The sequence below is a fragment of the Odontesthes bonariensis genome, chromosome 3 (assembly GCF_027942865.1).
Source record: "Odontesthes bonariensis isolate fOdoBon6 chromosome 3, fOdoBon6.hap1, whole genome shotgun sequence".
Taxonomy (NCBI): domain Eukaryota; kingdom Metazoa; phylum Chordata; class Actinopteri; order Atheriniformes; family Atherinopsidae; genus Odontesthes; species Odontesthes bonariensis.
The window spans coordinates 33,610,545-33,622,699 of record NC_134508.1 but is presented as its reverse complement, the minus strand read 5'-3'; positions in this window follow the sequence as shown (position 1 = coordinate 33,622,699).

The following is a 12,155-nucleotide window of genomic DNA, read 5'->3' as shown; positions in this document are numbered from 1 at the left end:
AAAGGTACTCGAAACCTCAGGAAATTTTTCGAGCGCCACCTGCCAGTCGACGACATGAAAGAATCTAAACTTTATATTTTTGGGAGTCGCTCATTGACTCTGTAGCGCCCCCCTATAATGCTTAAAAATGGTCCCCTTAATAGGATTAGTTTCGCGTGGGACAACGAAATTCGGTACACTCATTCATCATGCCCAGACGCACAAAAAAGTCTCCTGCCGCCATGGTCCCACGTACACAGGAAGGCGGCCATTTTGGATGGAAAGTGCGTTTTCGTGCCATTTTTGACCGATTTCACGCCTTGCTTAAGATCGAACTTGTCCTACAGATTTAATGCTACAGACTTGAAACTTGGCCAGGTTACTCTTAAGACATGGGGGGGGGGGGGGGGGGGGGGGGGGATTCATGGAGAAACGTTTTCAAAACTTAAAGGGCGTGGGCTATTTGCTATTTGGGGAGTTATGATTATTTTAGTTGGGGATATTAACCGTCCTCTGTCATCCAAGATGGCGGCCGCGCTGATACGTCAGCTCCAATTGGCAGCGTCAGTCTATGAGGCGTCTACGTATCTATGGGCAACCCTGCTCGCATCCATGTCGTTGGGAAACCGATCATTACAGCTACATAACGGTCATTAACGGCACAAATAACTGCGGTTGGTCGTGAAAGCTAATTGAAAAACTTCGCATCACAAAGACACATACCTTGATAAGGTATGTGCTTTTGAATATCATTTAAATAATATTTTATCAAGAAAGCCTTTTTTTTCCCAGAAATGAACCATGTTGGATAATATGAATTTAATCGGATTTCAATGTTGAAAACTGCCTCTGACCTAAAACTAGCTAACTAAAACTAGCTAAAATTCGCTTCCGGCAAAGTTTGGTCAACAAAAAGATATAATTTTAGCATACTTATGTGTACTTGCAGTCAGACTAATCTTTAGTAAAGTGTGGTAATGATTTGTTAACTTTAAGTTTGATATTTTGAAACAACTGAATTTGTGCAAAACATATCTTAGTGGAAATTAAATCGTAGAAAAGCAGAATTTGAAGTGTAAGTATTTGTACTTTTGAAAACAAGTCTAATAAGTGCACTTCAATATATATTTAACAAAAAAAAAATTTATTTAAGGCCTGTTTTCTTTTAAAATATTCCAATTGAGTACAATTATTTGTGTTATGAAAAATTGTTCAAAGTGTGACATTAGCATACTTTTCTTATAGCTCTAGTTAGCACACCTTTTTGTTGGTACATGAGCAAAATACTACTAAACTTGTGTATATATTTGAGGAACAATAAAGTATATTTATCTTTCACCTGAGTAGATTTAAGGACTTCTACAAATTCTTTTTTTGAAGAGGATTTGAACAGGATGTCCTGCCCTCCAAAGTCTGGGAGGATAAGTGACACGGCTTCTGGATCTCTGAGGGATTCTCTGCCTGGTGTTTCTGGTCAAAGCAAACACAGCAACTCCAGAGGTAGGAAAAGCTTATACCACACATTTAAATACTTCATAAATAAATCAATCAGAAAAATGTTTATCTCTCATTGACAAACTGTTTCAGAGTGGCAGCACAAGCTCCCTGACTTGCAGCCCTTAACTGTCCCGTCAAGACCTCCAGGACCTGTAAAAGACCCACAGGTGAGAAAGATAAACCGAGATATTTGGGAATATTGTAAATTATTCACTGAGGTTAATCCTTCCAGTGGTATGTCAGCCTTTGTGAAGCAACGCCAGTCCAAAGAAGCAGAGTGAAAGCAAATATTAAAACCTCCTCGGATGCTGTGTAAAATATAAATAAAAACAAAATGCAACAATTTGCAAATCTCATGAATCAATATTTAATTCACAGTATGAACAGAATAGATATTTTTCTGATACTACTCCACAGTTTCTGCATACTACTGAACCTCAGGCCATCTTTACCTCTGAGAGACTCTCCCTCTCTAAGGTGCTCTTCTCAGGTGACCTGTTGCTAATGAACCTAATAGTTGCAGAATGTTTATTGCCATTACAATCGACCTTTTCCAGCCTTTTGTAGCTGCTGTTCCACCTTTTTTCAGACGTGCTGCTGCCATCAGCTTCACATTTTTAACGAGGGGCTAAAATATCCCACTTTCACATGTTTTCCCTTGGTTCATGAGGTTTGTAGATCATTGCTTTCTGTTTTTGTTCGCGTTAAACACGCCGCCCTTTTTCAGGATTCGGGGTTTTATTATTTCAGGATGATATTTGAACAGGATTGAAGTTGAAATAAATAGTTACAGTGTGGATCATTTGCTTCTTAACGAAGGCTGTGCTGAAGAGACGTGTGACATGGAAACATCCCATCCTTCAACACACGAATGCTCGTGACCAGATGATTTTTCTAGGTTGGAACGCTCAGCGACATGAACACAGCGAACAGCCGTATGCCCTCCCACAACCACAGTCCACTGCAAAGGTCAGTCACAGGCGGTTTATCTCCTCCTTATTATTAACTCTTTCGGTGCCATTGACGTCTATAGACGTCAATTTAAAAAAAAAACGTTGACTGCCAAAGACGTCTATAGACGTCAATTGCGTTTTTTAACGGAGCGGGCTGGGGGACAATCTAGCGGAGTTTGTCACTAAATCTTAGGCTTGCAAACACTAAACAGAGAATATACTGGCAACATTACCCGCAAGGTGGCAGCAGTGCCACTTTGCACAAAAAAAAAGAAGCTTGTTTTCTCCGTTTTTTTGGTCAAACAGCTGTTTTTGGTGAAACCAACCTATGTTGTACTGTCTATTACTAAAGGACTGAAAATGGTAGAAACAAGCTTTTTTTTTCCTGATGAAAGAAGAGAGTCTACTCTTTCGTTTGGTAATTTCGGTGTGTACATAGTCATAAGACACAGTTTTCTGTGGGTCTTGGAAAATCAGTCAAAATACTGTAAAACACTTGGCAGTATGGCTCTCTCTTCACTGAAAATGGCTGGCAGCCAATGAGTTAAATTAATGGCAAAAATTGACCCGATTAATCAATCTGCAACAAATGAAATAAGACTGAAGACTTGTGGAGGGCTGTTGGAACAGAGAGCCTGCCTCAGGAATGGCTACACCATCATTCTTTGAACAGTTTTTTAATGTGACTTCAGAGTTCTGGAAAAGGTTCTCAGTCCATTCTGCTGTTTCTTCCCATTACGAGTGATCCACCCTCCTCATATCAAACCTCATAAAATCTGAAATTCAGTTTAGAAATCATGCACGGCGAGCTAAAGTGGATGAAAATGAGGATGCCGCCAAAATATTAATAATATCTCAGTTTCTGCTTGCGACATGTTGTCTTTGTACTATTTTCTATTGAATGTAATATGTGAATGATTTGTAAGATATTATTTGAAATTGTGCTCTGTGATCAAATCATAGTTATGGATCTTTTGCAGATGTCATTTGCTTCTTGTTAAAATAGGTTGAGCTCAAGAGGCGTGAAACACAAAAACAAGACAGTCCTCGCATCAAAGCCCGTCAGCTGACGTTGCTTCCAGACAGGAACGCTCAGTTGTCTTTAGCTGAGAAAGAGCCACAGTCCACTACAAAGGTCAGTGACAGGCTTGTATGACGAATGAATTGTGTTTTGGTCTTTGCTCCTTTCTCTGAATTTATTTTGTGATCACATATAAATCAACCCGTCTACAGGCAGGTAAAACAGAAAGTTTGCTCTTTTTGAATTCAAAGGTTCAACCAATTCGGACATTAAAAAAGAAAGATAATCTGCTCCTCAGCAGGTGGCAAAATTCAGTAAAAACAAACTCAGATGAACACATGACATATTACACTGTGTCTTTGTTTACTAGCAGCCAGGTTCTGCTGATCAATGCACTGATTAATTGATCATCAGTCAGTGTGAGCACCTCTATAAAAGCAGAAGTTTTGGAGCATTCAGGTGTATGTTAACACGATGCCAAGGAGGAAAGGCATCAGCAATGATCTTACAGAAGCAATTGTTGCTGCCCATCAATCTGGGAAGTGTTATAAGGCCATTTCCAAACTATTTGGAGTTCATCGTTCTACAGAGAGAAAGATTATTCACAGGTGGAAAACATTCAGGACAGCTGTCAATCTTCCCAGGAGTGGATGTCCCAGCAAGGTGACCCCAAGGTCAAACACCCAAGAGCTTTTATTTCCACAGGTGTACTAGTTTAATCAAACATGCACCTTAAACACTGCTCACAGAGCAGAGTGGACGAGTTCCTCAAAGTGTTTTCTATGAGGAAGTAACTTCTTTATTGTAGAATAAAGGCAACATTAAGATTAGGCAGAGTTCACATTATGTGCTTAAGAGGTTCATCCACGTCAGCCAAAGCTTTTGTTTTAGCTCCAGCTTCATGTTTGCAGGAGGAAATTCATCCTTCCTTGTGTTTCTCCACCACTTTGTCTCTGCTCTGTTATCCCAGAGTCTCCTGAAAAGGCCACGTTTGGTTCGGCGCAGCACCCAGCAGGAGCGTGACTCTCTGTACCGTGATTCCAACATCGACAACCTTTTTCGTGAGATGTCGCTGAGTATGGACAAGGCTAAGTACACTGCCATAGAGCCGCAGGTGGACCTCCGCAGGCTACTTCAGATCCCCTTCTTTGCTCTCTATAAAAAGTGGAAGTACTTCTACATCTGGCAGGCCAACGTTTTGGAGCTGAAAAGATTCAAGTCTGGTTCTGTTAGAGGTTTCCTCCATAACCTTCTGCCTTCTGCCAGTGAGGTTTGTTCAGATGTTAATTTTGTTCAAAACTGAACACCACGCAGTGTAAATATGCTGAAAGAAACCATTTGTATCTTGTGTTGTTGTCAACATTTGAATATGTCGCGCAGTCTCTTGGTCCCGCACTGAGAGAAATCAGGAAAATGTGCAGCCAAGTCTGTGTCCCAGACTTCTGTCACATTAAGAGAAAGCACACATACACTCTGCAGGAGTTCCAGGACACCCAGATCAAACACCTGGAAGAGGTGCAGTCGTCCATCTGTGCAGAAACATTTCCGTTGTGCAGTATATCCATGGATTTTTACATCTCTGTGGGCCTTTTTTTTTTTTCAGGTTTGGCTTGTTCTTGAGAAGTTTAAAGAGAAGGTTAAGGAGATTACACTTGGTGCCGGCCGTGACTACATGTTGGAGTATCAGTCCAGAAGCAGCGAGATCCAAGTGTTGCTGTTTCACTCACCTCCAAAAGATGACGAGGAACCTCGTCAGGGGCTAAACTGCTTCTCCTGCCGGTTCATCCAGTGAGGACATTTCTTACTTCTTGTTGATTTTATGTGCTTTCTGTCTCAAGCTGTGGAAAAGGTCAATAAGAATGCTGTCATTTACACATTTTCTAAAACCCTGTGTATGGAGAACAGTACAAAGACAAAATATAAAAGTGAGAAACAGTTGAAAAAAAAAATGGGATGCAAGTGATATCTGAAACATTCCCAACTTATCTGTCCGGTGGCTCCAGGTCTTCTCCAGCTTTTAAAAGCAATAAAAATGTGATTAATTCAGATTAAAAATATTACTTAGAATAATCAAAGTGATCTGCCTTCAGGATAGAAGAATTCAATGAACCAGGATTTGAAGTTGTTCTGCCTCAAAGGCTCCACAGAATGACCAGCAAGTCTTTGTCTTCTATTATCCATCCATCGTCTTCCTCAAGCTTATCAGAGGTCACAGAGCCAACAGGTCCAGCAGGGAAACCCAGAAATCCCTCTCCCCAGCAACCCTCTCCAGCTCCTCCTTTGGATCCCGAGGTGTTCCCAGGTCCGATGGAATATATAATCCCTCCAGTGAGTTCTGGTTCTGACCCGGGGCCTCCTCCCAGGAGGCATCCTAACCAGATGAACCACCTCAGCTGACTCCTTTCTATGTGGAGGAGCAGCGACTCGACTCCGAGCTCCCTCCGGATGGTGGAGCTCCTCCCCCTGGAGGGTGGGCGATTCTGAAACTTCTCCAGCTGTGGCAGAGACTCATCCCCGACCCAGAACCAGGAGCTCAGATCTGGAGGAGCCGACTTTCATCCCGACATTGTCATGGCTTGAAGAAGCCATGACCATGTCACTGATCCCACAAACAGGATCGGTGACGAAGGGCAGGCCTGGTGGAGAAAACCAGCTCCGCTTTGTACCAAGAACATGGACACAGATCTTACTTTGGTTATAAATGGACCGAATAGCTCGCAGAAAGGACTCCGGTACCCTGCAGCACCCCCCACTATTCCAAAGTTATTTTCAGTTTTATGCTTGTCGGTGGCAAAAGTCCATTAAAAACATTTCAGTGTACATTTCGGTGCACATGGTTTAAACCTGCATCCATAAATTAAGTTCAGATTCTATCATACAAAGAAAATAAATCTCTAGTTTTATCATCTGAAATGTTATATTATACTATTTTTAACTGGCTAAATAATTTGCAAATGATTGAACTTGTTTTTAATTGACCTTTTACTCAGTGTGGTACTGTACCCCCCCGGTCAGTTATCACTCCGCCCACTCTTTGTCTCTTACCTGCCCAGCTTCATTCATTTGGTCGACTATTTGCTGGTCTACACTTGGCATTACCTGGTGGTGAACGCAGCCGAAAAGCTTCTGACTGTAATCCAGGAGCAGGTGGCTCGGACGCCCGGCCATGCCGTCAGTCAGAGCTGGAGCCGCAACGCTAAGGCTGCTGGAGCTCAAACCGACACCAAGGTAGGACACTCACAGCAGATCAGCCTGTGGAGCAGAAGCAGAGCCGCGTTGACTTTGGTTTTTGCTGGTGTGTCTCTTCAGTGTGCGGCGTCGCAGGACCCAAACGTCCGTCCTCTGTTGGTGTGTGAGCCGATGCTGGACTCAAACGGTCTGACTTTCAAACCCTCCGAGGAAGACTGGCAGGTTTGTTTAGATTTCAGTTGTTAGTTTGGAGTTTCCTTTTCCTCTTCAGAACCTTACACCTGAATGATTTCTGCAGGAGGCTGTCGCAGAGGTCATCGAGCAGTTTGAGAAGACGGTGATGTCAGTTAAACCGCTCGGAGCAGATCCTGATTTCGATCTGCTGACCATGACCGACGAGTGTAAGGTAAAAACCCAACAGCCTGATGGGTGTAGTCAGGATAACTGTCCTAAATGTTCATGTTGATATGTCATTAATATCACAGTATGCCTACATTTAATGCAGTTTTATGTTGAATTATAGGGGCTGAAGAACAAATACGAAGAAGGTCCCTGTTTGCAGATGATCCTCCAGACAGATACTCACTTTCAAAGTGTCAAGCAAAGCATCAGGGTGGGTTTTAACTTCCTGTTCACTTGTTTAGCTTGTACTCTGTCTGGACTGACCTTTGTTCCCTCCCCTTCAGGATTTAGTCCAGCAGGCCTTTAAGGCGGCAAAGGTGTACTGTCACACGTTTGAGTCTTTTCTAATGTCCTCCAAAGAGAAGAAGAGTCTGAATGTGGGTGTGATGGGGCAGCAGGATCGAGGTAATCTGCAGCACATAAGCACCACTTCTGTTTTCTATCACATAAACATGACATTTAACAGCACAAAGAATCTGGGGCGTTTCAAACCAACACAAATAAGTCAGAAAGAAAACCAAAAATTCAGTTTGTTTGACTAAATTTATACAGTTTAAATGACACCACATCTACATTTAGTCACTTAGCTTTTATCCAAAGTGACGTACAAATGGGGAATAACAAGCTTCAGTGTGTATTCTTCAGTATAAGGAAGTGTTGGTCAGGCGTGTTCGGCTGTTAGAGGTGAGAGGAGAGGAGGTGTTCTCTGAAGAGATGTTCTTAAAGGTAGAGAAGGAGAAAAGAAGAGCTCATCCATCATGGCACCTGGGTTTCTTGTGGCCTTCGCTTAGAAGGAAGTTGAAGAGGCAGTTTTTCTGTTGGATTGAACGATTGGCTTGGATCTCAAACAGCTCAGTCTTTGAGAGGTTGAGTTGAAGGTGAATTTCCTTCCTCCATGTGGGTAAATCAGATAAATGAGCACAGAAACAGTGGGATCACAGTGGGATAGGAACAGTTTGGTATCATCTGCAGAGCAGTGATGCAAGAAGGAGGGTGGATCCAGGTGTTTGTCCCTGAGGTATGACCGGTGCCATGCCTGGTTTCCCCATCTCAGAGAGTACAGGTGGCAGGATCTACTGTGTCAAAGCAGTGGCAATTCTACTGATTTATACATGGGGTGGCAGGCATATATTGTAGGGTGTCAAATTTTTTAGGAAGCCCATCTTACTTTGTACTTTATATGAACCCATATACAACAGTTTTTTCAACACCCAAGTGTGATAAATTCAATATTTGATATATCCCCCCCCGGTGGAAAATGTTGAGGTTCTCTCCGGGTACTCCGGCTTCCTCCCACTGTCCAAAAAATCATGCATGTTAGGTTGATTGGCATCTCTAAATTGTCCTTAGGAGTGAGTGTGAGCGTGTATGGTTGTTTGTCTCGTTTGTCTCTATGTGGCCCTGCGATGGACTGGCGGCCTGTCCAGGGTGTACCCCGCCTCTCGCCCATTGACTGCTGGGATAGGCTCCAGCCCCCCCGCGACCCGATCGATGGATTCAGCGGTATAGATAATGGATGGAAAATGTTGAACGTTGTTAATTCAATCGAATCAATCTGAGGCACTTTGAAAGCAAAATCAAGCCATAGGAATGATTTAGAAATTTGAGGACTTCCCAGCACTTTACAAAATTCCAGCATTATCCTAGAAGTAAAGCCCTCCCTCAAAGGCCTGCCTGCCAAAGTATTTTGTGAGTGTATGTGTACAGAATAGGTTAGACAGGTTTGTGAGAACAATTTCTTTATTTTTCCCCCATTAACAATAACAATAATAAAACATGTATATCAACTGATTGCTATACAGTATCAAATTTACAGAAGCTGTATGCGACGATTGCTGTGCTGTGCAGCAAATCTCTTAACAAACTTCAAGTTCAAGATGTCAAAGGCTAGCCAGCAGCTAGCTAGTTATCAACGTTTTTCAGTTAGGTAGCGCCAGCTATCTAGTTACCGAACTGGCTTGAAAAGCTATCTTGTGGCTAACCGTGACATGAGGTAAAACGTAGCTAGCGGTTATCCAGAGATTTTTTTTGGTGCAAATCCGTTCGTAACTTTACGAACGTTTCATGAATGAGACTCAAACTGGCTTGAAAATAATAATAATAATACTTTTATTTTGTACAGCGCCTTCCATCTATGAGGAATTATAAACGTTTGGAAACCATATTAAACTTGTTGCATGTTATCCACCTGTGAACAGGCTCCATCTGACAGCTTGAGTCCTGACTCCACGTCAAGGCAAAGAGATTCTGCGATATGGATGCAACCATTCGTGATGGGGGGGAGGGGGGTGGACCAACGTGTTTCTTTTTCAAATTTAACATTCTGCAGTTTGACACCGATTTCGGATTGTTTTGCATTTGATTTGATCTTAAAACGATATTAATAATAATTATCCAATAAATCATCAGTTGGTATTTTTTGACTGGGGTGGCAGGTGGGGTGGCAGACCCCTTTTCAGTGGTGGCAGCTGCCACCCCGTGCCACCCTGGTAGTTTCGCGCGTGTGTCAAAGGCAGCTCTACCTGCTTAAAGAAAGCTTGAGTGAAGGTTTACAGAAAGACTTCACAGAAGCAGAGTTACCTTTTGATCGGTTTACGTATCAGTGTATGCAAGCTGTACATTAGGAGTTATGTTTAAGGGGATCATTCTGTTTATTCTGACTTGGCCTCACAGGTTTGGTCTCCTTTGAGAAAATGCTGGAATCTTATAACAGTCAACACAAGCAGGCGTTAGACATCAAAGAGAAGAGACATTTCGGTTTGCTGCTGCTGAACAACACACAGCTCAAAGACCAGATTGTGACTTCTTCCATCTGTTCTCTGCAGGTCAGGACGAGCTTTTCAATTCTTAGATCATAGAAATAGTCTGCTCCCTATCAGACCTCACGATTCGGTAATACAACCTGCGATGAAACCAAATGGCCAATCTGTGCAGAAATCAGCGTTATCCTCTTCCACTTCAGGCCATCAACGAGGAGGCCAGAAAGAAACGAGATGTCATTCTCGCCGAGATTCGAGAAGCCAATTCGAAGCTGGAGTTACGGCCCTCTACCACTGCTGAGATGGCCGGCTCTCTCATATACCTGGATGAGATAGAAGACAGGGTGAGGCGTGCGCTTATTGTTAACAGGAGTAAATAACCAATTACAGTCAAAGGTGACAGCAAATGTTGTATTTGATGTCATCCTCTGTCCCTCCCAGACTTTGGACATCGGAAAGGAGGTGGAGTCAGTTTGTAAAATGTACAATCTGATCAGAATGTACTCACTTCCCATGCCCCTCGACGACCACGTGGAGTTTGCCTCAGTGGAGCCCTACATGGACGACTTCCTTGGCAACATCGCCTGTGCAGCAGTAGAGAGAAACTCCAGCATGAGCAAGTTCTGCAGATCCCTGAGCACAGACATGAAGGAACTACAGCACAAGGTCAACGAAATCAGAGTCCGGTCACAGGTATCTGGAGATTATCTCTGTTTCAGTGATGGATATCTTACAAGCTATCCTTATACTCCACATACTCCTCTTTTTTCGTGCTCCTGATGTGTTCGTGTGCATGTACGCTGCTTCTACTTTATTTTTTTTTACGTGTAGGTTTCAGATATCCTCAACATCAACGCAGATTCCTCCCAAGTGCGTCTCCGACTGCAGGAAGTCCAGATTTCCATCGAAGATCTTCAGGCTCAGGCGTCTTCCTACAATTCCTTCCAGCAGAAACTGAAGGTGCCGCAGTTGTTTTCCGGTGCAGAGCAGAAACGGCAGTGATATTCAGCAGTTAGGGTTCACAAACTTCAGCCTGGCCACTCCCACATTTTACAACCTCCAGCATCTTTCTGAGTCGCTGCTAACTCAGAAATCACAAACCCTTTTTCCAGAAAAGTTTATTTAACAGAAACAAGAAAAAAAAAAGATTCTCAGAGTCTTCACTGACCAGCTTCTTTGTATTTAGGAAACAGAACCAAATGTAGAATCTGAAGCAGCAACACTCAGTTAAAGCTGTTCCAGAGTCATGTTTCCTATCTTGCTCCATCAGCTTCCTTTAATGACACTTTTTAATGCTTTGGGAACTGAGGATACTGATTGTTGCAGTTTTTCAGAGGAATCTGGGTCCATTCCTGCTGAATCCCAGATTTCAGCTGCTCAACGGAGTTCATCTGGTTCAGATGCCTCCTAGTCGCCTCCCTTTGGAGGTTTTTTCAGGCCCCGGGGCAGACCCAGAACTCACTGGAGGGATTATATATCCCATCTGGGCTGGGAACACCTCGGGATCCTCCAGATTGGTGAGGGATGTTAGAGTATTAGTTCTCTTTCTCCACTTAACTCACACCCCTAAACCTTGTGCCTCCAACATGGGTGAAAGGTAATTGTGTTTCAGTGTCATTTAGGACAAGTTTTAAAACTAACTGCCTCCAGTTACGAGCAACACAAAGGACCAAAGCCTAACTGAGTACTGAGCCCAAAGTAACCACTGCTAACAGGAAACTCTAAAACCAGAGGCCATGAAGGCATTTACACGGTGAACCACTGCCGCCCCGGATCAGAGTTTCTGAGCAGTTACTCTGATAAACATTCAAACTCCAATCAGTCAGGATGGCAGCTGGGAGGGAGGAGCAGGTGGGGTGATGGTCTAAACCTGGTTCATCACAGCTCTGTTCTTCCTCTGTTCTGGCGAATAAAGATGGAGGCCACTGAGTTTCGCTCACTGAAGGACTTGGCTGCAGAGTTCAGGTTGACGCAGCTCCTGTGGGACTCCCTGGAGGAATGGGACTCTTTACGGGCCAGATGGCAGCAGGTGAGGCGCACACCTGATGTCAGACTGATCACTCATACAAGGAAGTGTGGGTTCTAAGCTCCACGGTGTCCTTTAATGTTCCCCCGCCTCCAGACCACACTCAGACAGCTGGAGCCAGACCAGCTCAGCTCACAGGTCAGCAAATACAGCGACCGCATCTGTCAGCTGGAGACGGGCCTGCCGCCCAACAGTTTGGTGCCAGCTCTGAAGGACAAAGTGGAAGTCATGAAGCAGAAGGTGAGCGGGACAAAGTTCTGTGTTCTGCTGTGCAAAAATATGACCTAAATGATAGGGATGGGACAATATGCTTTGGTCACGATTCGATT